The sequence below is a fragment of the Myotis yumanensis genome, unplaced genomic scaffold (assembly GCF_028538775.1).
Source record: "Myotis yumanensis isolate MYYU_CA2020_CCGP unplaced genomic scaffold, mMyoYum1.0.hap1 SCAF_4, whole genome shotgun sequence".
Lineage (NCBI taxonomy): Eukaryota > Metazoa > Chordata > Mammalia > Chiroptera > Vespertilionidae > Myotis > Myotis yumanensis.
The window spans coordinates 76,226,491-76,250,343 of record NW_027223755.1 but is presented as its reverse complement, the minus strand read 5'-3'; the positions used below and the strand labels follow the sequence as shown (position 1 = coordinate 76,250,343).

General features: G+C 40.8%; 1 protein-coding gene across 3 annotated transcripts in view; it reads left to right on the top strand.

The window, feature by feature from the left end:
* Positions 1–23,853, top strand: part of MARCHF3 (membrane associated ring-CH-type finger 3) — a 138,260-nt gene that overhangs the window by 10,135 nt on the left and 104,272 nt on the right. Inside the window, exon 1 of one of the 3 annotated variants that reach the window (XM_070412561.1) lies at positions 7,108–7,124. The exons of the other annotated variants lie outside the window; for them this stretch is intronic. The gene's annotated coding sequence lies outside the window, so the exon portion shown is untranslated. Of the gene's footprint in view, positions 1–7,107; positions 7,125–23,853 lie in introns of those variants that run through there. 3 annotated transcript variants of the gene reach the window in all.

Below are 23,853 nucleotides of genomic sequence, written 5' to 3'. Positions count from 1 at the left end.
ATCATCAGGGATACAGGTTCTTTCATGTCTCTGCCTCTGTTGTCCTCACACCAGTTCATCCTAAGACTGGTTCTTTACAAGATGGCTATAGTTGTTCAGATATCATTTGCAAGCATGTCAATATCTAGAGCACAGAAAATGGATACCTTCTTCCACAGTTTCTCTTTAAAAAAAAAAATCCTCACCCGATGATATTTTTCCATTGATTTTTAGAGAGAGTGGAAGAGAGAGGGAAAGACAGAAATATCGAAGTGGGAGAAACACATCGATTGGTTGCCTCCTGTACCCCAACCAGGGCCTGGGCCAGGCAGAAGCCTGCAACTGAGATACGTGCCCTTGACCAGAATTGAACCCAGGATCCTTTGGTCTGCAGGTCAATGCTCTAACTGAGCCAAACCGGCTAGGGCCAGGGTCTCTTTTTTAAAAAAAGATATGTTTTTTTTATTGATTTCAGAGAGGAAGAGAAAGGGAGTGAGATATAGAAACATCAATGATGAGAGAGAATCATTGATCTACTGCCTCCCTACTGGGAATCAAGCCTGAAACCCTGGCATGTGCCCTGACCGGGAATCGAACTGTGACCTCCTGGTTCAGAGGTTGAGGCTCAACCACTGAGCAACACTGGCCTGGTTCCAGGGTCTCTTTTTGAAAACATTACAAAGAAGAATCTAAGAAGACCTCTCTTCTCATCTCATTGATCAGAATGGGATCATATTCTCACCTGTAAATTGGTCACTAGTGAGAAGATCAATCATCACTGCCTAAGGAAGAGAGGAGGTGAATTTGAACAAAATCAGGATTCTGTTAGTAAAAAAAAAAGTATGTGTGTGGAAATGAGGGGGCAATAGATATTGGCGGGCTTGGAAAGTAACTATAAAATTCCCTTTATGACTGCTGTATCGTTTGGTAGATACCATGAACTGCATGAGCTACACATTCCTGGACACAAAATGGCAAGGCTGGGTTAACAGGGAGAAAAAAGCCACAATGAAGACTAATTAAGGACAGAGAAATGAACCAGGATCAATAATTATTCTGATTAGAACCACAATAAACCCTAATAATTTTGAATGTACTAATTTATGTCTATTTGTACTCTTTAAGTAGATGATTTTTACTGAATAAAAAATATTAAAATAATTTGCTTATTTCACAATAATTCTAAATTTCTGATATGTTATTTTGCAGTATAGGTCTATTTGAATGTAAACATTTTTATTAACTTTCTTTACATATCATAGCATTAACAATAATGATAATTATTGATGATTGTAATTGGCCATTATTTATTGAGTACTCTTATAAAGTAGGAATTGAGCATCCAAGAGGAACTAGTAATTTGCTTAGGTCACATAACTGCTGAGTGGATAAGCTAGCATTTAGACTCAGGTTCATTTACTCATGTCCCTTTTCTGCTCTCCATGGCTTTCCTTTGCCTTGGAAGATAGTCCCAAGACTATGGCAAGGCCTAAGTGATGAGCCCTGCCCATTTCTGTGACCTCATTACTTACCCTCTTGCCTAATTCAGTTTTCTAATCACATTAGCTTCCTGTTTGTCTGATAAGCCAGTCCCATTACCACCTCTGATCCTGTTCTGTCTGCTTGGATCACACATCTTAGGTTTGTCCCGCTACATCCGTTCCATTAAGGGCTCCTCTTCACAGGCACCTCTCAGCACTATTCCATCTAATCTGAGGCCCACACCCACACCCCAATTCTCTGTTTCTTCCCTATTTTTGTTTCTTTTATGATACTTGCCACAACCTTGTTTTGTGTACTTGGTTTTGTCTGTCTTCCCAACTAGAATGTAAGTTCCATGAGGGCAGAGACCCTATAAAATGAATGAGCAAGCAAGTGCATAAGTTGATGAAAAGATGAATATTTAGAAGTTTTGATATCTAATAATTCATAGACAGTCTTTTTCTTTTCTAGTAGGAATAAAGTGGGATGCTGATTGTCATTTGAGCTGAGTATATGCACCTTAGCTTTTTTCCTATAAAATTTGAAAACTTAACAAAACTTGTTTTTCTTTCTCTCTCCTCTCTTTCTCTAGAGAAAAGATAGACTTATTACTACAGCAGAATTACATGAATACAAGAGGAAAATTTGAATAATACTTTTAACTTTAGGTTTTATGTTGATTATAGTTATAAGGATGCCAACTCCTTTAATTGGGTACAAACCTTTAAATATGAAGGTATACATATAAGGATAAATGTAAATTGGGAGAATTATAATGACATGATAACTTGCAGTAGCAAATTCACTTAAATAAAATTGTATTCTCTGCTTACACATAATTTTTCATTTGAACTCGTATCTAATAAATTTTATTCTTAGAACTTAATTAGTTGAGGAAATTATAAAGGTGAAAATTGAAAACTAGCTTTACCTCACATATTAATTTGGAAGGGACTGACAGAAGTGAAGCCGAGTGCCCCCTCCGAGATCCCTTTTCTTTCACATTCAGCTTAGGCCCTTTTCCACCAAAGTACGTGCCTTAATGTTTTTTCTTTCCCTGTCATTCTGAGTGTTGCTTGGTCATTTGCTAAATATGTTGTGAGCCATTATTTTCTGAGGTTTGCTGTGTGACTTTACCACTCAACTAAATAAATCGTCATTTCAACTTTGACGAGAACCTCACATTTCCCTCCTACCTGCCCATCTGTCCTGGATCTTTTCCCAGGTGACCTTGCAACCTATAGGGTATTTCGCTGTGCAGATTATCAGCCTAAACCCAGCTGACAGTGTTCTGCCTTCTGGGGTTCCCACTCACAAAAACCTGTTAGAGTCACTTACTATGAAATATATTTCTCAGCTAAACTCCCTGTATCAGATTTCCAAAAACAGATAGAAATTTTATGGTGAGTAGAATACATCATATTTGAGAGTAATTTTTAATCTGGCTCCTTCCAGATTGTTTTTCTGGTTTGCATCAGACAAGGGGGAAGAAAGGGAAAAGGGTGTTTTGCTGTTCACATTGTACTTTCTTCCTGAGTATCGTGGTGGGGACCTCTTTCTTCCTCACTTTATAACCTGGTTAGACATGGGTGTATGACTGGGTTAGAATCCATCAAGATCTAGGTAACAATGAGATCGGTAATTAAAGGGCTGGGTCAGCGTATCATCATTGTTTAAGTTAGGCAGGTGCCTGGTCTATGTAAGCTCTTGAGAGCCTGTTTGACAGGGTAGTTTTCGTATACAGTGGATTGGCCCTTTAATTGATAAAAAAAAAAAAAAAGGCCTTTTTTCCCCCCTTTCTTGCTAAGCTGTGTGGGTAGGAAACAGCATGAGGTTATAGAAAATGTATAGTAAAAGCAGTAGCAAGGAGAAAGAATCCATAATGGGCACTCACACATGGCTGGAATATTTCCCAAGTACTTGGGTGAGGGGGTGGCAGTGAGGTTTCTTTGGCGGAGGCAAAGGAGAACATGTGCTTTTCCATGTGTGAATACTATGCTTTGAAAGGTTCTTTATGATTCACAAAAGCAGCTGCTTTTGAGCTGGTGTAGCACAGAGTTTTGGAAATTCACTTAAATAGGGGCATTGCAGTCTCCTGACATCTGTTTTGGAGATTTGGTTGAGTGAGGGGAATTTGCTTATTCACAAGTGACATGGAACAAGTATTCTTCATTAGAGTGTTAGACCCTTTAAGGTTTGTGGATCAAAGCTAACCAGAAAAGACAACATTTTGAATAGTCATTTGCTATGTTACATACATACATGAGTTTGCAATAATGACTTTCTTCTTAATTTTGAAAACTGTGTATGACAGTTTTACTTTGCCTGGTAAATCAACTTTCCTGAGTTACTCTCAGTTTTTTTGTTTTATTGTAAGGGTTTCTTGCTAGGTACTCATAATCTTATTATGCATTCTTCTTTAGTGAGTTTTAATTTTACCCATAGTTTTACCGAACACATCCTGTTGTTTTCTCCTTTTGTACACCTCTATTCCATTTCTGAGTGTTAGTTTTTTTGTTTGTTTGTTTTTCTAAGTGTTAGTTTTTGTCTACTGTTCTATCCTCATTAATAAGTTGTTTTCACTTTTCTAAGGATTGCAAACCTAAGTAATACCCGCAGTGTTGTTCCCTATCACTTTCAACAAGAGTCTTATTTGTCCATTTCCTCAAACAAGATAAGTAACTAGGACATGATTATTTTACTTTTTGCCAGTTAGTTTTCAATTTATTAGATACTGACACAATGTAGCATTTTTCACAGGTGGCTTTTTTATTTTTTAAAGTGAAAGCTTTGTTTTTAATGAGTTACAACTATTATGTCTCTAAATGACAAAGCAAAATAAGTTACCTCAAAATAAGATTAATGTGGATATCTTGAACTGGAAATCATTTGAAATGTTTCATGGCTACACTTTGTGCTAAATATAAAAGTAATTGTGTTTCCCATGTGTGAGCATCAAAAGCTCCAGTTGGAAAATCACATGGTGTAGCAAGTAGGTCACTATTGATGGTAGAACAGGAGACAGGAAATGTTACAGCTAAGATTAGAGGCCCAAGCAATATGTCTCGCCATGCTTGCTACATTGTTCATCCTAAGAAGTGAAAGGACTCAACAGGGTATAACTAACTTTAGCCCAATTCAAAAGTATTAGCAAAGATAGCCTTTTAATCTGTCATTCCCTTTTGTTTCTAGATAACTCACTTTTCCAATGGGTAAATTAACTGAACTGCTTGGGTTTGCACATTGGCAGACCTCTGAATACCAATTAAAATGGCAGCCTTTACATTCTAAAAGTATAAATGGGAAGCAGTAATCAGCTACATACAGTTATAGCTATAGATTTACCTGGTGTTTGAAATCACTAACAAGGAATAAGGAACCAGTCAAAAATGAATTCTCTTAAAATCTCATCTATCTGACAGAACAGACTGACAGCTGTCAGAGGGGAGGGGGTTTGAGGGGGCTGGGTGAAAAAGGTGAAGGGATTAAGAAAAAAAACAAAAACCTCATAGACACAGACAACAGTGTGGTGATTACCAGAGAGGGGTGGGGGGAGGTAGAAGAGGGTAAAGGGGGGCAAATGGTGATGGAAGGAGACCTGCCTTTGGGTGGTGAACACAGAATACAGTGTACAGATGATGTATTATAGAACTGTAAACTTGAAACCTATATAAGTTTATTAACTAATGTCACCCCAATAAATTCAATAAAAATTTTTCTTAAATAAAATAAAATCTACAACATTTTCTTTTTCAATAAAAGGGGGGAAGCATTCTCCTGTGTCTGCCCCAATGAGAGATAAGACCTTACTTTGGGGGGCCAGACCAAGAGAGAGCCTTGGATTCTGAGAGAAGCCATTCCCCACACACTACATTAAGCAGTTGAACACAAGCCCAAAGAGCCAGCAGTTATTTGGATGAGTAGATGGAGGCATGCCGAGATGATTAAATTTGAATCTGTCATTAGAGCGTCGATTATTTCATTCACTTCCAGCACGGAGTCCTTCAGAAAAGTACCCTGGCTTATGGAACCCATGTATTCTGTGTGGATAGTTTTATCGCTTGAACCTCAGAGGCCTTTCTAGGCTCAGATTTTCAGAGGTCACTAATGTAGGTTAAAACACTCTACTTTGAACTAGGATTATTTCATGCAGGTTATAACTTTTAAGAAAGGAAGTGGTGTGGAGACTCACAGCAAAGAGTATTTTGGCAGTGCTTTTAGTCTTTATTCCTTCTCTAGCTTAAACACAGAGCTTAGATGTTATGCCTGATCCAAGGACAGGATGTTGGAAAGGGGGTTGGAAGCACAACTGTCACAGATAATCATCTGGGATGAAAATACTGGGAGTGGTTTTTAATTGGCAGTTAGAAGTCTGTTGGGTCCTGAATGGAGAAAATATATGTGATGTGGCAATCGGGCCTAGTTGTGCCTGGTTCTCACCCATCATGAAGCGAGTTGGTTGGCCTAGCTCATTTCCTAGGCCTCTGTCCAAGAATGTCAGCGACAGAGGCTGGTGGGAACCTGCTGGAAAATATTTAGGGTGTCTGAAATAGATTTTTGCTTTGAAATCTTTTAAAGATCCCTTTTCTAGTTTCAAAAATGTATGAATAACTAATAAATAGTTTAAATGTTGTATGCCTTTGGAACTCTTTACCACCTTATGAAATTGGTTATCTAATTTCAGTTACTGCTATGAGATTTCTCTTAGATTTCAGTGTAAATAACCAGATGGCCAGGTCCCTCATTCTGCTTCGACCTCAGTCAGAACCCTGAGCCTGGTCCCGGCTCTGCCTCTGACTACAGGTGGAAGTGGAGTGAGTCACAAGGCTCCTTTCTGGGCCTTATGTTCCTCTTCTGGGAAAGGAACAGAAAACTGGATCATTTTTATGGATTTGCTCCAGTGTTAACACTATATGATTCTATTCATCTTTCAAGCCTGTTTGTCTATTTTTCCATTTGTAGGGAAAAAGATGTAAAAATTTTCTAGTTGATAACTTTTAATCTTAAGGGCAATACTCGCCAGATTACTAGTTGGCTGCTTATGTTGCTATTTTGGCTGATTTTTTTTTTTACCTATTTATATGGAAGAGTTCAAATATAGTTTAATCACAAATTCCAAGCAAGAGTAGCCAACAAGTTGCATGTAAGAAGAAGCAAGACTTTTGAGGGGCAATAGGGTAGAGTGGTTGGGATTGGTGGGGCATGGAGGATCTAGTTTCATGGGAAAATAAAGACAGGGAATTCAGTATGCAAACATGTAACAGGAATCCAGTCAGGATCCACAGTTAATAACCTCTGTCCCTTCATATAGGAAACACAATACCAGCGCTTATAAATCTGTGGGCAAGGAAGTAGCACAAATAAAAACTTCATTTGTAAGGGCCATCTTGTCACTTTCTAAAAGACCTAATGAAAATGGTATACTTTTAACTGAGGTAAATACAAATAATCTCTTATTATCTTTAGTCTCTCTGATGACAGATAATGGTGGAATCTCTGAAATACTGAAAACAACCTAGATTGGATCATTTTTCTTGTTGTTTTTCTTTTTGTTAACAAGACTTTTTTTTCCCCCAAAGAAAGAGATACTGAATGGCATCTATATTCTCTACACCTCCCTTTCCTCAAACACAGACAGAGCTAATCAAGTTAACTTCCTAAGGGTGAGTAATCCGTAGCCTTTGAAAGAGTCTGGTTGTGAGAGTGTACCCTCACTAGGAATTAGAGCCCTAGTCAGTTTGGCTCAGTGGATAGAGCGTCGGCCTGTGGACTGAAGCGCTCCGTGTTCGATTTCAGTCAAGGGCACATACCTTGGTTGGGTTGCTGGCTCCTACCCGGCCCGGGCCCTGGTCAGGGTGCATGCAGGAGGCAACCAATCAATATGTTTCTCCCTCATCGATGTTTCTCTCTGTCTTTCCCTCTCTCTTCCACTCTCTCTAAAAATCAATGGAAAAATATCCTTGAGTGAGGATTTAAAAAAATAATAAAAATAAAAGGAATTAGAAGCTTTAGAATCTCCTTTTTAAGAGTTCTTGAAGAATAGGAGAGAAGCTAGTGTTTTCATGGAGGAAATTAGGACAAATTCATCTTTTGGCCCTGTCTTAATTTTAAAACTTACCTATGTTGTTGCTAGTGCTTTAAGAGACTTTACCTATAGGTAACCAAGATCTTGTGACAAATAATTTCTTCTAGATGTTTATGACTGTCCTTTCAGACCCTTGAAATAGGCTTTGGTCACTGAACTGGGTTGTCTGGCCAGTTGCCTGGCATATGACTTTGTTACCGCTGGCTGCATTCGAGCACACGAGACTCCCTGAGCCCCTGCCTTCAGCGTGGCAATTGTAGAAAAACATGTTCAAAGGAAATAATCCAGGTGATAAAAGACTCTAAATTTAGAAAACTTTTCCCTTCCATATAAGAGATACAATTTGTTTCTTCTTCCCACACAAAATAGAGCTGTCCAGAAGAACAACCGTGAAAACACATGACCCCGTCACTTCCCTCCCACTTGCAGCTGTCATTGCTTCTAAGCGAAGTGCATGTGTGCTGAATAATTTTGCAACACCTCACAATCACATGTTGTGAAGTCTGTTGAGACTGAAAACTGCCAGTCCGTTTGAGGGGTGAATATAGTCTAACATGGAGACAGAGACTTGCGAACTGTATCCAATTATTCTTGGTGAAGTCAATCAGACTACCTTCTAGGTCAGGGGTTCTCAACCTGTGGGTCGAAACCCCTTTGGCGGTCGAACGACCCTTTCACAGGGGTCGCCTAAGACCATCCGGCATATCAGATATTTACATTACGAGTCATAACAGTAGCAAAATTACAGTTATAAAGTAGCAACGAAAATAATTTTATGGTTGGGGGTCACAACATGAGGAACTGTATTTAAAGGGCCAGAAGGTTGAGAACCACTGTTCTAGGTGATGGCAGGAGAAAACCCACCCCGGTAACCTGCCTTCATTCCTCACTCAGTGGGCTTTTGGATGGAGGGTGTCTCCGGAGTTATCAGCGAACAGAAATTCAGGGATTATCCAGGAACTCGTTGAGCAGTCAAACAATGAGAGCCAGTGCCAGTCTAGCAGACCATCCATAATTTTTAATTTTTGATTTGGAAATAGCACTAAAGATTTTTAAAGTGGAGTTTGCAAGATAAACTACTGGGATGTGAGGAGAAAATACTAGAACTTTTACTTATTTTTAATACCCCCAAAATAAGAAAAATTAAGTTTTATTACTATATATGAGTTGACATTTGCTCCCTCTCCTGTTCTTTATGTCAGAAGGCCCTGGGTTCTGAGAGAGCAGTAGGTTACCCTCAAAAAACAGATAAGTGACTGGCCCCTCACTTATCTATAGCATGTTGCATTGCATTTGTATGTGTCCAGTTAAGTTTATTTTTGCAGAATATTAATTTGTTTCATTTAAGCTAGCCCCCAACAACAACAAAATAAACAAAAGAAGTAGCTTTAAAAGATTCTGGCAAAGACAAAAACAAAATGTGGATTGAAGATATCACTAATTTTACAAGCAAGCACAAGGGAACAGTATGAAATGAAGGAGTTATGTCCTTTTAGGACAAATTTTTGTTAGTCATGAGTTAAAAAAACTACGAATACAGTCAGTTTTGACCAAAAGTTAGCCCCCAAATCTCAAAATTATCAAGACAGCTAACTGAAATAAGGATTTATATCTATTGTCATTAAGAATGCACATATTGGAAGGAAATGTATACTTTGCCTTGAGAAATTTTGTCATAGAAATAATGAATGATTATGAGTTTAAAATAATGAATGATTTTTAAAAACCTGGAGAATAACCTCTGCAATTTTTTAAATTCAAGGTTAAAATTTACCTTCTAATCTTTATAAAATTTCACTAAACTAAATAGTGTTGTGAAGCCTCTTGTGAAGTTTTCTAACTTGTATGTAAAAGTTAAAAGCACACATCTTGAGGAAATACATGTTCTTTCACCTAATACAAGACCAGATAATATAATATGTTGAAAACTATCTAAAATGAGTTTTTTTTTGCCAGAAAATGCTGTTGAAAGTATTATTAAAGATATTACTGAAATCTTGAAGAAACAAATACTGTGTTAAAGCACGTTATGGAGGGCAAAACACTTGTTTTAAATGTGTAAGTTGTTAGATCTAACCTATTGTATTTGTTCATTTCTGTTTCACCAATGAAATACACTAAGTGCTTCTTTTTGGTAAGCCACTACTAGATGAGATTTATTCACAATCTTTATGAAAATGTTTTATGAAAAACATCGAGTAGTGTTTCCTCTTAAGAAGCAGCTGTTCGATTCTAGGGTAATGTTAGAAGAGATAAATTCATTCACTATATCATTCATATCAAGCTAGTGCAACCAAGATGTTGAAGCCAGAGATATACAAAATACTGCAGGATGTTTCTTTTAGTTAATTTTATAAAAACAGACCTTTAATATACAGCATGGTAGAAAACTCACTTAATACATTTTAAATTGAGAAGGGACCATGAAACTCTTTTGTATCCCACACACTTTTGCTGTTTATCCTGTTGAAAATTACTTGAGAGTTCTAAACTTACAGATAAATTATATTCATTTTTCTCTTTATAAAGAGGAAAGGCTTCTACATTTCGTTAATTGTTTCTGTGATAATAAGCAACTTCAGTAGTGTGCTACCTACAGATCATTTAAAAGAAAGAAGAAAGCGTCATTAATTTGTCCTTCCAAGAATAAGTACGAAAATAACTGAATTTTAAAGAAATTAAAATTTAGAGAGAATGTTGTGGAAAGGTATTTGGAAATTTTTAGATCATATTGTGATTTTATTGCTTAGCATTATGACAACCATTAAAACCCAGCTATGTAAAATAAACTGAACTTAGAATCTGACCTTAAAATTAACAAATCATAAATAATTAAATCTAAATTTTCAGACATGACCCATATTCAATCACATTGCTCTTAATAAAATAATGACTATTTAGTAAATAAAATGGGTTTGTACTATTAAATATATTTAAATAAAATAAGTGTTTAAGTGGATAAAAAAGCTGTGGTACATGGAATACTACTCAGCCGTAAAAAAAAGGAAGGAAATCTTACCTTTTGCGACAGCATGGGTGGACCTGGAGAGCATTATGCTGAGTGAAATAAGCTAGTCAGAGAAAGACAAGTACCATAGGATTTCACTTATATGTGGAATATAATGAACAAAATAAACAAACAAAATAGAAACAGACTCTTAGATACAGAGAACAGACTGAGAGCTGTCACAGAGGAGGGGTTTTGGGGGGGGGCTAGATGAAAAAGGTAAAGGGATTAAGCAAAGAAAAAAACCTCAGACACAGACTACAGTATGAGAGAGAAAGGGGAATAGGGGGAGGTAGAAGAGGGCAAAGGGAGAATAAATGGTTATGGAAGGAGACTTGACTTGGGTGGTGAACACACAATACAGTGTACAGATGTTGTATTATAGAATTGTACACCTGAAACCTATATAATTTTATTAACCAATGTTACTCTAATAAATTCAATAAAATTTTTAAAATAAATATTGTTTATTTCAATTTACCTTGTACTTTTGTCATTTTGATGTTTGTTGTGTCATGTACCTTATATAGTACATGGGTACATATCTAGTACATGAGCATGGTGTGCATGTTCAAAGCTTTTTTTTTTTTTTAATATATTTTATTGATTTTTTTTTTTACAGAGAGGAAGGGAGAGAGACAGAGAGTCAGAAACATCGATGAGAGAGAAACATCGATTAGCTGCCTCCTGCACATCCCCCACTGAGGATGTGCCCCCAACCCAGGTACATGCCCTTGACCGGAATCGAACCCAGGACCCTTCAGTCCGCAGGCCAACGCACTATCCACTGAGCCAAACCGGTTTCGGCTGTTCAAAGCTTTTTAAAATATATATATTTTTATTGATTTCAGAGAGGAAAGGAGAGAGGGAGAGGGAGAGAGAGAGAGAGAAACATCAGTGATGAGAGAGAATCATTGATTGGCTGCCTCCTGTACACCCCACACCAGGGATCGAGCCCATAACCCGGGCATGTGCCCTGACGGAGAATCGAACCGTGACCTTCAGGTTTATAGATCAACGCTCAAACAGTGAGCCACACTGTCCAGGCTCAAAGCTTTTTAGTATTGGGATTCATGATCCAATAATGTTGGAGACTGCTGCCACAGATTCGTAAACTTTTGGGGTCAGGTTAATAGCCACAGATTCTTTGATACAATAAAAGATATGTGTCCTCTTCTCAGAAAAATTATGCACACGTTCCAGCAAATAAAATTTTGCCCAGAAATTCAGGGTGGTCACATGCCCACTGATGGCTATTGCCATGGACTTCATTAAACCCCCTAGGTAAGGACATACCCAGCATCACACAGTGACATAGTCTGATCTTTCAATCAGTACTTCCTAATCATCTGTCATTCCAGACTTTGGTCTGGTTGCTGAGGACAAAAACATGAAGATGGAACTCTATCTGGGCCCCCAAGGAATTCATACATTCATTGGGGATTCCAGTGTGCAACAAATAATCACAATATGATTTATGTTTAGGAGAAACTTGTTTATTTGGCCATCATTAAATGACACCAACTGCATGAGGGTATTATGCTGAACTCCATAAGAAATGCCCTTGTAGAGAATCAAGTCCCAATTGTTTCAGCTTCCAGTGTTTTTTCTAATACACCTTTTATATTCCTGAAGCTCGTGATGATCCTCATTGGGGTGTGCAGCTGTTTCCTTCATGTGCTAAATGATGTAAAGGGAGGTGAGGCAGGGGGTCATACTTTTTCCTGTTTCTAAGCAACCCAAGCTCTTTGTGTTTATGTACACTAATATGCACTTCTTTGCCTATGGAATAGAGAACTGAACTCTTAGATAAATTGGCAAATAGAAGAAAACAGGGAGTAATAAAGGAGGTATGGAATTTTATAAGCTTCATGATTTCTTCCCCAAAGCCTGAATCTATGTAATGAGGTAATACAACAAATTTTTGCCGGGTCTGAATTTATTCCTTTTTTTTAAAAAAAAAAAAACACACACACACACACACAAATGGATAAGAAGAAAATAAATGCAAAAATTTGTTTCTGCCTTGGTCATTAGTTGGTAATGTTCTGGAAGGTGATATAGAGTTTTTCTTACAGGTATTGAGCTCTGTGTAGAGACTAAAAATAAACAGAACAGCACAGGGAAATAGGCAAGCATTATTGATCTGTGTCAGGACCATTTCCACTTTAATGTTTGCAAAAGGCACAGCCCAGTTTGCAAACCTATTTATAGAGTGCGGCTTGTTCGTTGCTTTATATAGATGATACAAACAAGGTGAATTGTCAGGTAAATTTTGGTTTATATTAGGAACAGGACTAAAGGGATCTCCTTCAGAATTAGTGAAGAGGGCTCATCCATTGTGTTCCATGCAGTCCAGTGTCTGTGGCTGTGTTGCCCGTGGACATGCTTCCAGGTTGAGTGCCTCCTCCAGTTGGTGCTCACCCCACCAGCTGCCCCCAGCCTTCCTCAGCTGCCTCCTGTCGTGGGAGCAGGGGCTAAAACAAACAGGACACCTCCCAGACCCCTTCTGCCCTTCAGTGAGCGTTCTAGTTCCCCCACGAGTATTGACCAGGCTCCTGTGCCTGTGTGTTTGTGGGTACATGTGCACATTTTCGTATGAATGGAATGTTTTTGTGGGATCCTCTTTTGACATTTGGTTCTCCATTTATTTTTTGGTAAATTTTTGTCATTTTTTTCTCTCTCCACTCATTTCCTACCAATGTTATTTACTCCTCTAATACACCCAAACCCTTATTTTCTGGTTTCTTTCCATCCCACTCACCAAACTTCCACTCTCAGTTCTTTTTCTTTTCTTTTCTACAACTGTCAGTTCAATGCAACAAGCATTTATTGAGTGCTGGGCACCTGCAAGGTTCTGGAGCTAAAGAGAAATAAGACAGAATCTCCATCTTCAAGTTGCTCAGTCCAGTGGGACTTGCGGTCTGTGCTCTGTCCTCTTCTCTCTCCCTCCAGGCAGAGTTTCCTGCCAGCATACTCCATTGTAGTAATAGCTAAACATTGGTTCGTTAGAAATGAATTTTGTCTTAACTCCTCCCCCACCCCACCAGTAACATCTAATTTATAAAAGGAACTGTTCTTATAGCAAGGAAATCACCCATCCTGAAATATGACATACGGGGTTGGATTCTGTTTGTGTTAAAAATTCCAGACGCATGCTACTGGGCCTAGCCACCTCCTAAACATACTGTAGTAATGTTGTTTCACCTGAGGGCATAGTTGTCTAGTTTCTGGGAAATGGCCTGTTGACAGTTTCCACTCTGATGTGGTGGTCTTAGTGCCGATGCAGCATTGGAATTAAAATAACTGTTTTAAAGTCAGTACAGAAAGGAGGCAAACAAGCCAACCCTGACTATGCATAGTAGCAGTTGACTCCAGTTTTCGGCTCTCAAAACTGTTTTCCACCATCTCTGGAGCCATCTCTTCCCTTTAGAACTTTTATACTTATAAATCCCTCTGCCCATCCAAATACAACATCAGTTTATTTTCAATGAAAGAGACACTAAGAATAGTGACACGCAATACATCTTTCACAGCCAGTTGTATATAGGCCAGACTTAAAACAAGAGGTGAGGGAGGAACTTGAAAACTAATACACATTTTAAATATAACCCCTGTCTCTATTGCTCAGTCTTCTGGTAATCACCAGACAAATGGTATCAGGGCTGAGATAGCTGTGTGGATGGAATTCTTAACTGGTTTCATCACTTGTGATAGGGTTAATGTCTTTCTGGTGGCTGGGTATCATTGGCTTCCCAGCTTCATTCTTTAAATCCTTTTGTGCCATGTCATTCTTCACTAAGTCTACTCAATTCATTCTTGGTCTTCCTCTGTTTCTCATTCCATACCCTCTGGAATGTGTCACTATGTAGTGTCCATTCTGTAGTGTGTCTCTAAGTGGCATGCATCCAAATGATTACAGCTGTCTCCCTAGGGTCTTCTATAAAGTAATTCATTCTTGCCTTTCCAAAGAGGAGTGATGCTATGAGGTCACTGGCACTGCCAAATCCAAATTATTCCTCATCATCCTGCATGTTATATCACTGCCCAGTGTTCTAGTTCTGATCAAAGTTGCTGGGACCTAATTCACCTTGACTTACTTGCATGCTATGGGTACACTGAGCACCGGCTATTGCCTGGAGAATAGATTGTAATGAATAAAAGTGGAAGCAAGGCAACTGATTAGGAGGTTACTGCAGTACTTCAGGTGAGATCTGATGATGGCTTGGGTAAAGTGATGGCAGTGGGGATGGAGAGAAGTGTCAGAACAAACGGGACTTGATAATGAACTGAAATGTGGGAAAAGGAATGGTATGGAAGCATGATGCCTCCTAAGTTTTGGGGAAAGGGAGATTAATGAAGGATGTATGCTAAAAGGGAGGGCAATAGCACAAATAAAGTTGGCTAAATGATGTTAAGGATCTCTATCAATTTACTAGTGAGAAATTAACTTGAGATCATTAATTAACATTAAAATATATGTAATAACCTTTTGAAAACTATAAAGTTTAGAATGACTAAGGCATTGTTAGTATTTTGCTTTGGTTTCATGATATGGCTTCAATGGAGTGGGCTGATTTCTATGCATTGTGGTACGTTAGTAATGGCTAAGTTCTTTGAGGGTGAGGGCAGTGCCTTATTTGTTGTACCTTCAACATAGCAGTCGTACAATAATAGGTATTTGGTATGTTTGTTGACCAAATAGGTTAGATTATATATTTGATGTATAGAGAAGTTGACCATTTGGATGTTTTGAAAATAAACTTGAACCTAGTTTCTGGAATGCTAGTATCTTCTATGAAATATTAAAATATAATGCCATTCACTGGGAGAGCATTTTGGAACACTCATTTCATAGTTAGAAGGAGTTTCTTTTAGTGATTATTTCTCTTTAGCATGGAGGAGGGTGCTTTCCCCCTGAAGTGGCCAGGTGCCAGAGGATCAGGGGCTGAATCAGCTGGGAGACATTACTGCAAGGTGGCTGGACGGGCAGAAACTGTAATGGCAGTGAGGTAAATTTATGCCTGGGAATAGAACAGTGAGGGTCAAATCTGAAAGTCAGTGAGAGAGTAGCCTGTAAGAGAGGAGCCTATAAGGAGTTTGGAGCTTAGAGGCCCAAGATTTAGGTCAAGTCATTGAGGACTTTGCCTTGTAAATAGACTCCATGTCCCCAAGGTGCAGGGGGACCAGGAAGTTATGCTGGACTGGCTGATTCTAATGGGCTCATTGAATGCTGGTCTGGACATTATTGCCCTAAAAATGAGCATTGTATAAGTCTGCCATCTGGGGGGAAAAAAGGAAGAAAATGGACCCATTTTCTGCATCATCTATATTAGGTAAAAACGTCTTATCCTTATTGGCAATATTTTATGTGTTTACTCCAACTGAGACTTATAGCTCACAGACATGCCAGTATTGTAGAATCAATATAAAAATTCCTGTTGTTTTGCTGACTTAGATATTCACTGAGGGATTATTTGGGAGACAGACCTGAAAAGCAATTATGTGGAAAGTTCAATATGCTAGTTCTCCTTGAAAAGTGTTGCTTAAAAAGAACTTTCTAGGAGGCTCTCTAGTTTTCGCCATGTATACTTTCTTCCTGATGTCTTGTGACATGCGGTAATATTTTTTCCAGTTCTTAGTTTTACGTCAGTCCATCACTTTGAGGCCCCTTTAGGCAATATCCACAAATATTTTGGAGCTTGTTCTTTTAACCACAAATCTTTATAGCTTTTCAGTTTGTTTTGGCGTAGCCTGGGGATTGGCAAGGAAGGAGTGGTGCAGGGGAATAAATGAGACTTTTGTTTAAAAGATGGCTTTTCTCAGGTTGACATCCACAGGAATATCTCTTAGTTGTCCTCCTGGCATGGATTTTAAGGCATTCATGAGGCTCCTTTATCCCCACCTCCACCTCCCCCCCACCCAACCTCATCTCCTCATCTGTTCTCCCCAGTGTGAGAAAGTACATTTGTGGCCATCTCCACCTGATAGTTTCCGTATGTGGCCTCAGCCATGGAATGCTGAATGTTTGCACTGGGTTTGCTGAGAGCAAAGTCAGGAGACAAGCATGTTGGTCAGAGGCCAAGTGCCCATCTAGTGTAGCTGCTCCAGTTTCACCCCCGATCCAAGCTGTATGCATTCTCCAAGTTAAGGGAAGCCGAGGAGTGGCTTGAAAAAGGAGCAGGAACTCTATGCTTTATTCTTAGCCTCTAGAGCAGAATTCTGGTTCCCCGTAAGTCAGCACTTTCTGATCAGCAGCCAGGCCTGGTTAACTTCTGGTTATGCAGCTCATTGGCTGCCATGTGGACCACTTGGAAGCTGCTGCTTTAGTATTTCCATGGTCCTCCTTTCCCCTTGCACAAGAAGTTTCTTTATTTACTTTGTGACCTACACAAAATAAAAGGAAAAACAACCCACCTGGACCTAAGATTTCTGGTGTAAGGAGATATTTCCTGCCATTGACGAAGTCATTTTATGATTCTAGTCAGGAGAGTTTTGAGAAATAGAATAATATTCTTTTTTACTCTCTTAATATTTCCTCAGTTCTTAGATTACCAATAGTCTCCAATGGGTTTCTGTAATAACAGTGCTTCAATATTTTCCCCTAGCAATAAACAATCAGCAGATTATTGATTACGATCATTTTCTAAAATAACCGACTGTGGTCAATTCCCTAAGAATAGTAGCAGACAAGGCGAAGTTGGCCAGATGTACTAAATGGACACAGAGAATTACTGCTGATCTAACATAGTTCCTCAAGAGAGAGGGAGGAAGTATGAAAAAAGGATAATCTTACCAAAAAATAAGGTATCTAGTAAACTGGTATTCAGAAAAATAAATTAAATAGCTTATTCTACTGTTGCTATTAGAAACAGGATCTGAATCCATAGGAAAGATTGCCCTTGGTGCTTTCACATTGGGTACCAGTGATGGCAAGAGATAGCAAGCCTATTGATTGGGGAGGGGAATCTCCTCTTATTCCTAATCTTGCAAAAAAAGGACAGTGTTTATCAAGTGGGTTCTTTTGGGATAGAGCACTAAGCAAATCTATATCATAAAAGGCCTGTGGTTGTAACAGCGTCACAACCAAACGGGCAGCAGCTCTCGCAGTGGGTGGGGCAGGGCGCCAGCTACTCATGGTGGAGAGCTACTAGTGGCAGAGAGCTACGAGTGGCAGAGGGCGGGGCACAAGCTACTAGCCTAGCAGCGGAGACCTACAAGCAGCGGAGGGTGGGGCGCAAGCTACTAGCAGTGGAGAACTACGAGCGGCAGAGGGCAGGGTGCAAGTGGCGATGGGCAGGGTGGCCAGCTGCGGCAAGTGGAAGCGAGCTACTCGTGTACGATTTCGTGCACGCTGGGCCTCTAGTCCTATATAATAAAAGGCTAATATGCAAATCAACCAAATGGTGAAACGACTGGTTGCTATTATGCACATTGACCACCAGGGGGCAGATGCTCAATGCAGGAGCTGCCCCCTGGTGGTCAGTGCGCTCCCACAGGGGGAGCACCACTCAGCCAGAAGCCTCCTTTAAAAGGGAGGCTGGTTGCTCTAATCAAATATTACTCAAATATGAGAGGCCCCGTGCGTGAAACTCATGCACAGGTAGGGTCCTTAGATCTGCCCAGCGATCAGGGCCTATCAGGGCAGTCTTTCCCAGTCCCAATCAGGGCCAGGCCAGCCGGAGCCTGCTGGACAGGGCCTGCTGGATTGGGGGTAGGGACTGCGGGAGGTTTGCCGGCCATGGGGGAGGGACCAGGAGAGGTTAGCTGGCTGTGGGAGGTTGGCTGTGGGAGTGCACTAACCACCAGGGGGCAGCTCCTGCATTGAGTGTCTGCCCCCTGGTGGTCAGTGCACATCATAGTGACTGGTCAACCAGTTGTTCGGTCATAATGGTCACTTAGGCTTTTATATATATACTAGAGGCCCGGTGCACAAAAATTTGTGCACTCGGGGGGGTGGGGGGGGAGAGGGGGTCCCTCAGCCCGGCCTGTGCCCTCTCGCAGTCTGGGACCCCTCAGGAGATAACGACATGCTGGCTTAGGCCTGCTCCCGGGTGGCAGAGGGCAGGCCCAATCCCTAGGTGCAGCGCCTGGTCAGGCTCAGAGCAGGGCCAATTGGGGAGTTGGGGCGCCGCCCCCTGTCATGCACAGAGCAGGGTGGATTGGGAGGTTGCGATGCCACCCCTAGTCACGTTCAGGGTAGGGCCGATTGGGGGGTTGGGGCACCGCCCCGTCACACTCAAGGCAGGGTCGATGGGGAGGTTGCGGCGCCACACCCTGCCACGCACAGAGCAGGGCCGATCAGGGGGTTGGGGTGCTGCCCCCTGTCACACACAGAGCAGGGACCATCAGGGGTTTGGGGAGCTCCCCCCTGTCACACACAGAGCAGGGCCGATCAGGGGGTTGAGGAGCTCCCCCCTGTCATGCACAGAACAGGGCCTATCAGGGGGTTGAGGAGCTCCCCCCTGTCACACACAGAGCAGGGCCGATCAGGAGGTTGGGGAGCCGCCACTGTCACACTCAGGGCAGGGCCGATGGGGAGGTATGGCTCTACCTCGTCTCACATAGAGCAGGGCCCGTGAGGGGGGGTTGGGGCGCCGCCACTGTCACACACAGAGCCGCAGGGCAATCAGGGGGTTTGGGCGCTGCCCCCTGTCACGCTGATCCCGGTGCCGGGAGGCCTCGCGGCTCCGCTGATCCCGCCCGGCAGGGTCACAGATCCGGGTCCCAGACCGCAGACAGCCTTGCCTGCTGCCGCCTGCCTTCAGTATGCAAGTTAGCCGCCATCTTGTTGCTTCAGGGTGGGGGTCCCCACTGGGGTGCCTGGCCAGTCTGGGTGAGGGGCTGAGGGCCGTTTTCAGGCTGGCGGGCGACTGGAGCTCCAAACCTCTCCTTTTTTTCTTTTCTTTTTATTCTGGCATTTATTTACCTTCTATGGCTGTCACTGGAGCTGAGAGCCGGCTTTCTCTCTGAGGCTCGGCTGAAAGCAGGTTTCTGGCCTTTGTTTTCTGTATTCGAAACAATGTTGGGACTCCAGCTCTGAGATCCCGGCTGACTGACAGGAGGTTTCTGGGCTTTTGTTTATCTTCTATAAATGTTACTATGTTTCCAACTGAAGCTCAGAGGCCGGCGGGGAACATTGGAGTCCTCTGTCACTGAAGGAAGCAAGCCTCCCTGTTCGCATCAGCTGCCTGGCTGCCGGCCGCCATCTTGGCTGACAGTTATTTTGTATATATTCACTGATTAGCCAATGGGAAGGGTAGCGGTCGTGCGCCAATTACCATGTTTCTCTTTTATTAGTGTAGATAGATATGGCAAAGCATTTTACCTCTGACAAAGAAAAAGGGATCAGAATTTGTTTTAATGTGCATGTGTACACACTCAGGCATGCACATGGATGGGAGTGGAGAGATTCCTAGTGTTTTTTCATTGTTCTTCAAGCGTTAAAGAAGAGACCCAGGTCTAGTTCATGGGTCTTGGTCCAAGTTGCTTTAGTCTTAAAGTCTTTGATGGAAAGGGAAGCCCTTTGTGACTGAGAGGGATTAGGATTTTCAGATTTTAGAACGCTTTTTTGCTTCTAGTACTAATCAGTTCTGAAACAGAATTGAGAGTAGCAAATGTCTTTTTGTCAAGTGAGCGGCTCATCATATTGTTTTCTTGTTTTCTCATTCTGTTGTCCTTTCTGTGCTTCTGCTTCACTACTCCAAGCCCTAAGCCTTGCTTCCACCAGGAAGTCTTCTCTGCCTGGCTCCTCCCTCCTGCTCCCCCCCTCCGCATTTCTGTTGTCTTTTCTTTGTCTTAACGTGCTACTGCACTCTATTGTTAGCTGTTTAAGGCTTGCAACAATAACATATCCAGTAACCACTTATTAATTTAAAATGCTTAATACTTGTTAAATTAAACTTCTAGTACCTTTTACAGTATTAGCCATTGGTCCTCATAGTACATTGCAGGTCAGCCCCAGGAAGTATTATAAGTATTCCTTCAGTAGTTCTCAACCTGTGGGTCATGAACAATGAAAATACATCCTGCATATCAGATATTTACATTACGATTCATAGCAGTAGAAAAATTACAGTTATGAAGTAGCAACGAAAATAATTTTATGGTTGGGGGTCATCACAACATGAGGAACTGTATTAAAGGGTCGCGGCATTAGGAAGGTTGAGAACCACTGCTTTATGTGATGATGATCATCATCATTATATGCACAAGTGGTTAAAAATAAACTCAGTTACAGGAGGGTATGAGTTGAAAATAAATTTTTCCCTTTCTCCTCTTTTTTCACTCCCCAGATGTAACCAATGTTAACAATTTTTATGTATCCTGAAGTTTGTATGCATATACGAACGTAAATGGGAGCCTACTATACATACTCTTCTGCTCCCTGATTTTTAATTAACTTAAGTAATTTCTCCTAGAGATCTTCCCATTTCTTCACACTGTTGTTTATTTGTTTTTCCCTTACTGGCTCTGTAGTATCCCATTGTGTAAATAATCAATTATTGATTTAAGCAGTGCCCTGTTGATGAATATTTATATGATTTCCATTTTCTTAATAGTAATGATAATGCTGCAATAAAGGTTCTCCTGCATTGGTTTTTAGTGTTCTGTGTTAATGCCATTTCCTGAGGGGATTAAAGATCCTGGATCCATATCCACTAGAGAGGAACAAAAGCTTCCCACCAGTGTGCCCTCTTCTCCCTTTCTTGTTGTTGTTGTGTGTTTTTTTTCGAACTTGACTCTCTATAACTCTTTGACCATAAGCAATCCACTTAAACCGGGGTCACCACTGAAATGCCTTTATGGACAAGGCAGATAACCTAAATATGTTAGAGGCTTGAGGCCTGAAGACATTGAAATTCAAAAATAAAAATGGTAAGTACCCAGGTTTTCAGGCTCCAGGAGGCCAGCCTATGATAACTAATTTAAACAAATCTGTGTTCACAAGGAACCTTTGTGCCAACTGGTTCCTCAGCCTAGAATAGCTGCAGCTCTGCATCTTCCTCATCCTTCCAAGGCTCAGCTTCCATTCCAGCTTCCCAAACTATTTCAATTTCCCCTCCCCCTGCTGCCTTAGCACTGTATTTATACCTCTGTTTACCACACACCACACTCTGCCTTCCATTGGAGGTATGTGAGTAGCTGTAGGAGGCTGCTGAAAGTCTAGGCCTTTGAGTTTCTCATTCTGTTTGTCCTTAGCATTTACTTCCATATAGTGGATTCCCAATGAATGTTTTTATTGGGAGAAGGATAGGGCAAAATGAAGCCTCGAGTCAAATCACAGCCGTTAAAATGGTATATTATTGTCATGGCATCCAGTGGAAAATTAACAACCATTGGATGTCCAGGACACAAATATTTTTCTGCCAAAAATAATTCTGTACAGGTCATCTAGAAAAGTATCACTGAATTATGGAAGACTCTTTTCTCTGTGTTATGTCCAGTTGGAGTAATAAAGATTAATTTGCTTCATTATAGAAAACAAACACAGGGCAGGCTTGAATTCTCAGTCTGAAACAATTTCTTAACTCTTGTGATTGTGAAAGCAGTGGCATCCGGGCAATTGGAACTCCAGGCAAAGCAAGGTAAGAACACATGCAGAAACCCTGCAAAATAAATAGCACCTTGATGCCAAAGTGTCAGAAGCTCTCTCATGAAGTATAGGCTTGAAAACATCTATTGACCTATGTATTAGTTGCTTTCTTTAAACTACATGTCCAAGAGTAACTGAGTGCCTGGCTTCTGAGTGCTACAACACCCAGCTTGGGAGAAGGCCTGCCAATGTTGGTGTTGGAAGGAAGTTCATCAGCTCTTTTGAAGTTTGCCTTTCTTAATTATTGAGCATTTTATGCTGAGATTTTGTGCTCAAGTTAGGTTTATTTTTATAACTTACATACAGTAAAATTCACTTTTTGTGTGTGTACAGTACTATGCAGTTTACCAAATCATAAAGTTGTGTAACTACTATCACAATCAAGATATAGCACAGTGTTATCACCCCCCTAAAATTATCTCATGCCCTTTCGAAGTCAACTTTTCCTTCCACTCCCAGCCCCTGGCTACTGCTGACCTGTTTTCCAGCTCTATAGCTTTGCCTTTTCCAGGATGTTTTATATATATATTGAAAGGGCGAGGACTATGCCCTCCATCTTATCCTGTGTCCTCCATTTTGGGGCAGCCACGTGTTTGGCAAGGAGCTTCTTCCCGGAGGTCTAAGCCTCTGCTAGCCACACCCAGGAACAAGACACCGACTTGCTACTGGCCAATCGGCAGAGCACAGTCCTTTCTCCTCCCCTTACTCCAACCCCCCCCCCCCCCCCTTATAAAACCCATCTCTACGCAGGGTTCTGTCTCTTGGCCACTTGGCTTGCTGTTGTGTTGGTGAGTCTGGTGGACGGGGAGCTCAAGCTAGCTTGAAATAAAGACTCTTATGCTTTTGCATCGGACTGGCTGGCTCCCTGTTGGTTTCTTGGGGATCCTGAAATCTGGGCATAACATTTATATATTCATGTGCTATGTATTTTTTTGAGTCTGGTTCCTTTCACATAGCATAATGCATTTGAGAGCCGTCTGTGTTGTACCATGTATCAGTAGTTAGTTCCTTTTTATTGCTCCATTATGTGATGTACCAGAGTTTCTCTTCACCAGTTGAAGCACATTTCAGTTGTTTCCAGATTTTGGCTATTATGAATAAAGTCACATTAATATTCACATACCATTTTTGTGAACATGTTTCCATTTTTCTTACATAAATACCTAAGTGTCAGATTGCTGGATTAAAAGACAGGTTTGTGTTTAGTTCTTATAAAGAAACTGCCAAACCATTTTCAAAGGGACTGTTTTGTTTTGCATTCCTGTAATATTAACTGAGAAAGGTCTAAGATTAAGGTTATATCTACACCATTTTCAATCATTTCAACAGCCTATGGGTGCATTGAACGCAAGGGAGAGGCGTGGAATAGGGATGCAGACCCTATCTCAATGGGTTAAACTTTTTGTTTATATACAGAACTCTTTTTCTGCCTGAAATGATTAAAGTGAGTGTGTAGCTGTTTGGCAAGACTCTGCCCTGATATTCAGGGGAGATTATGGCAGCTTTGCAGATAAGCTCAGCAATCTACTGGGCCACAAAGTCATTCCCCAGGCCATTCAGGCAGTCATGTGTTGTGGTGCTGATGGCATCTGATAATATCAAATATTGGGAACCTGAAGATAGCACATCTTTTAAGGGTGATATTTCTAAGTTTTATTCATATTCTCAGTTGCCTAATAACTTATTTCTTTTAAATGCTTTCAA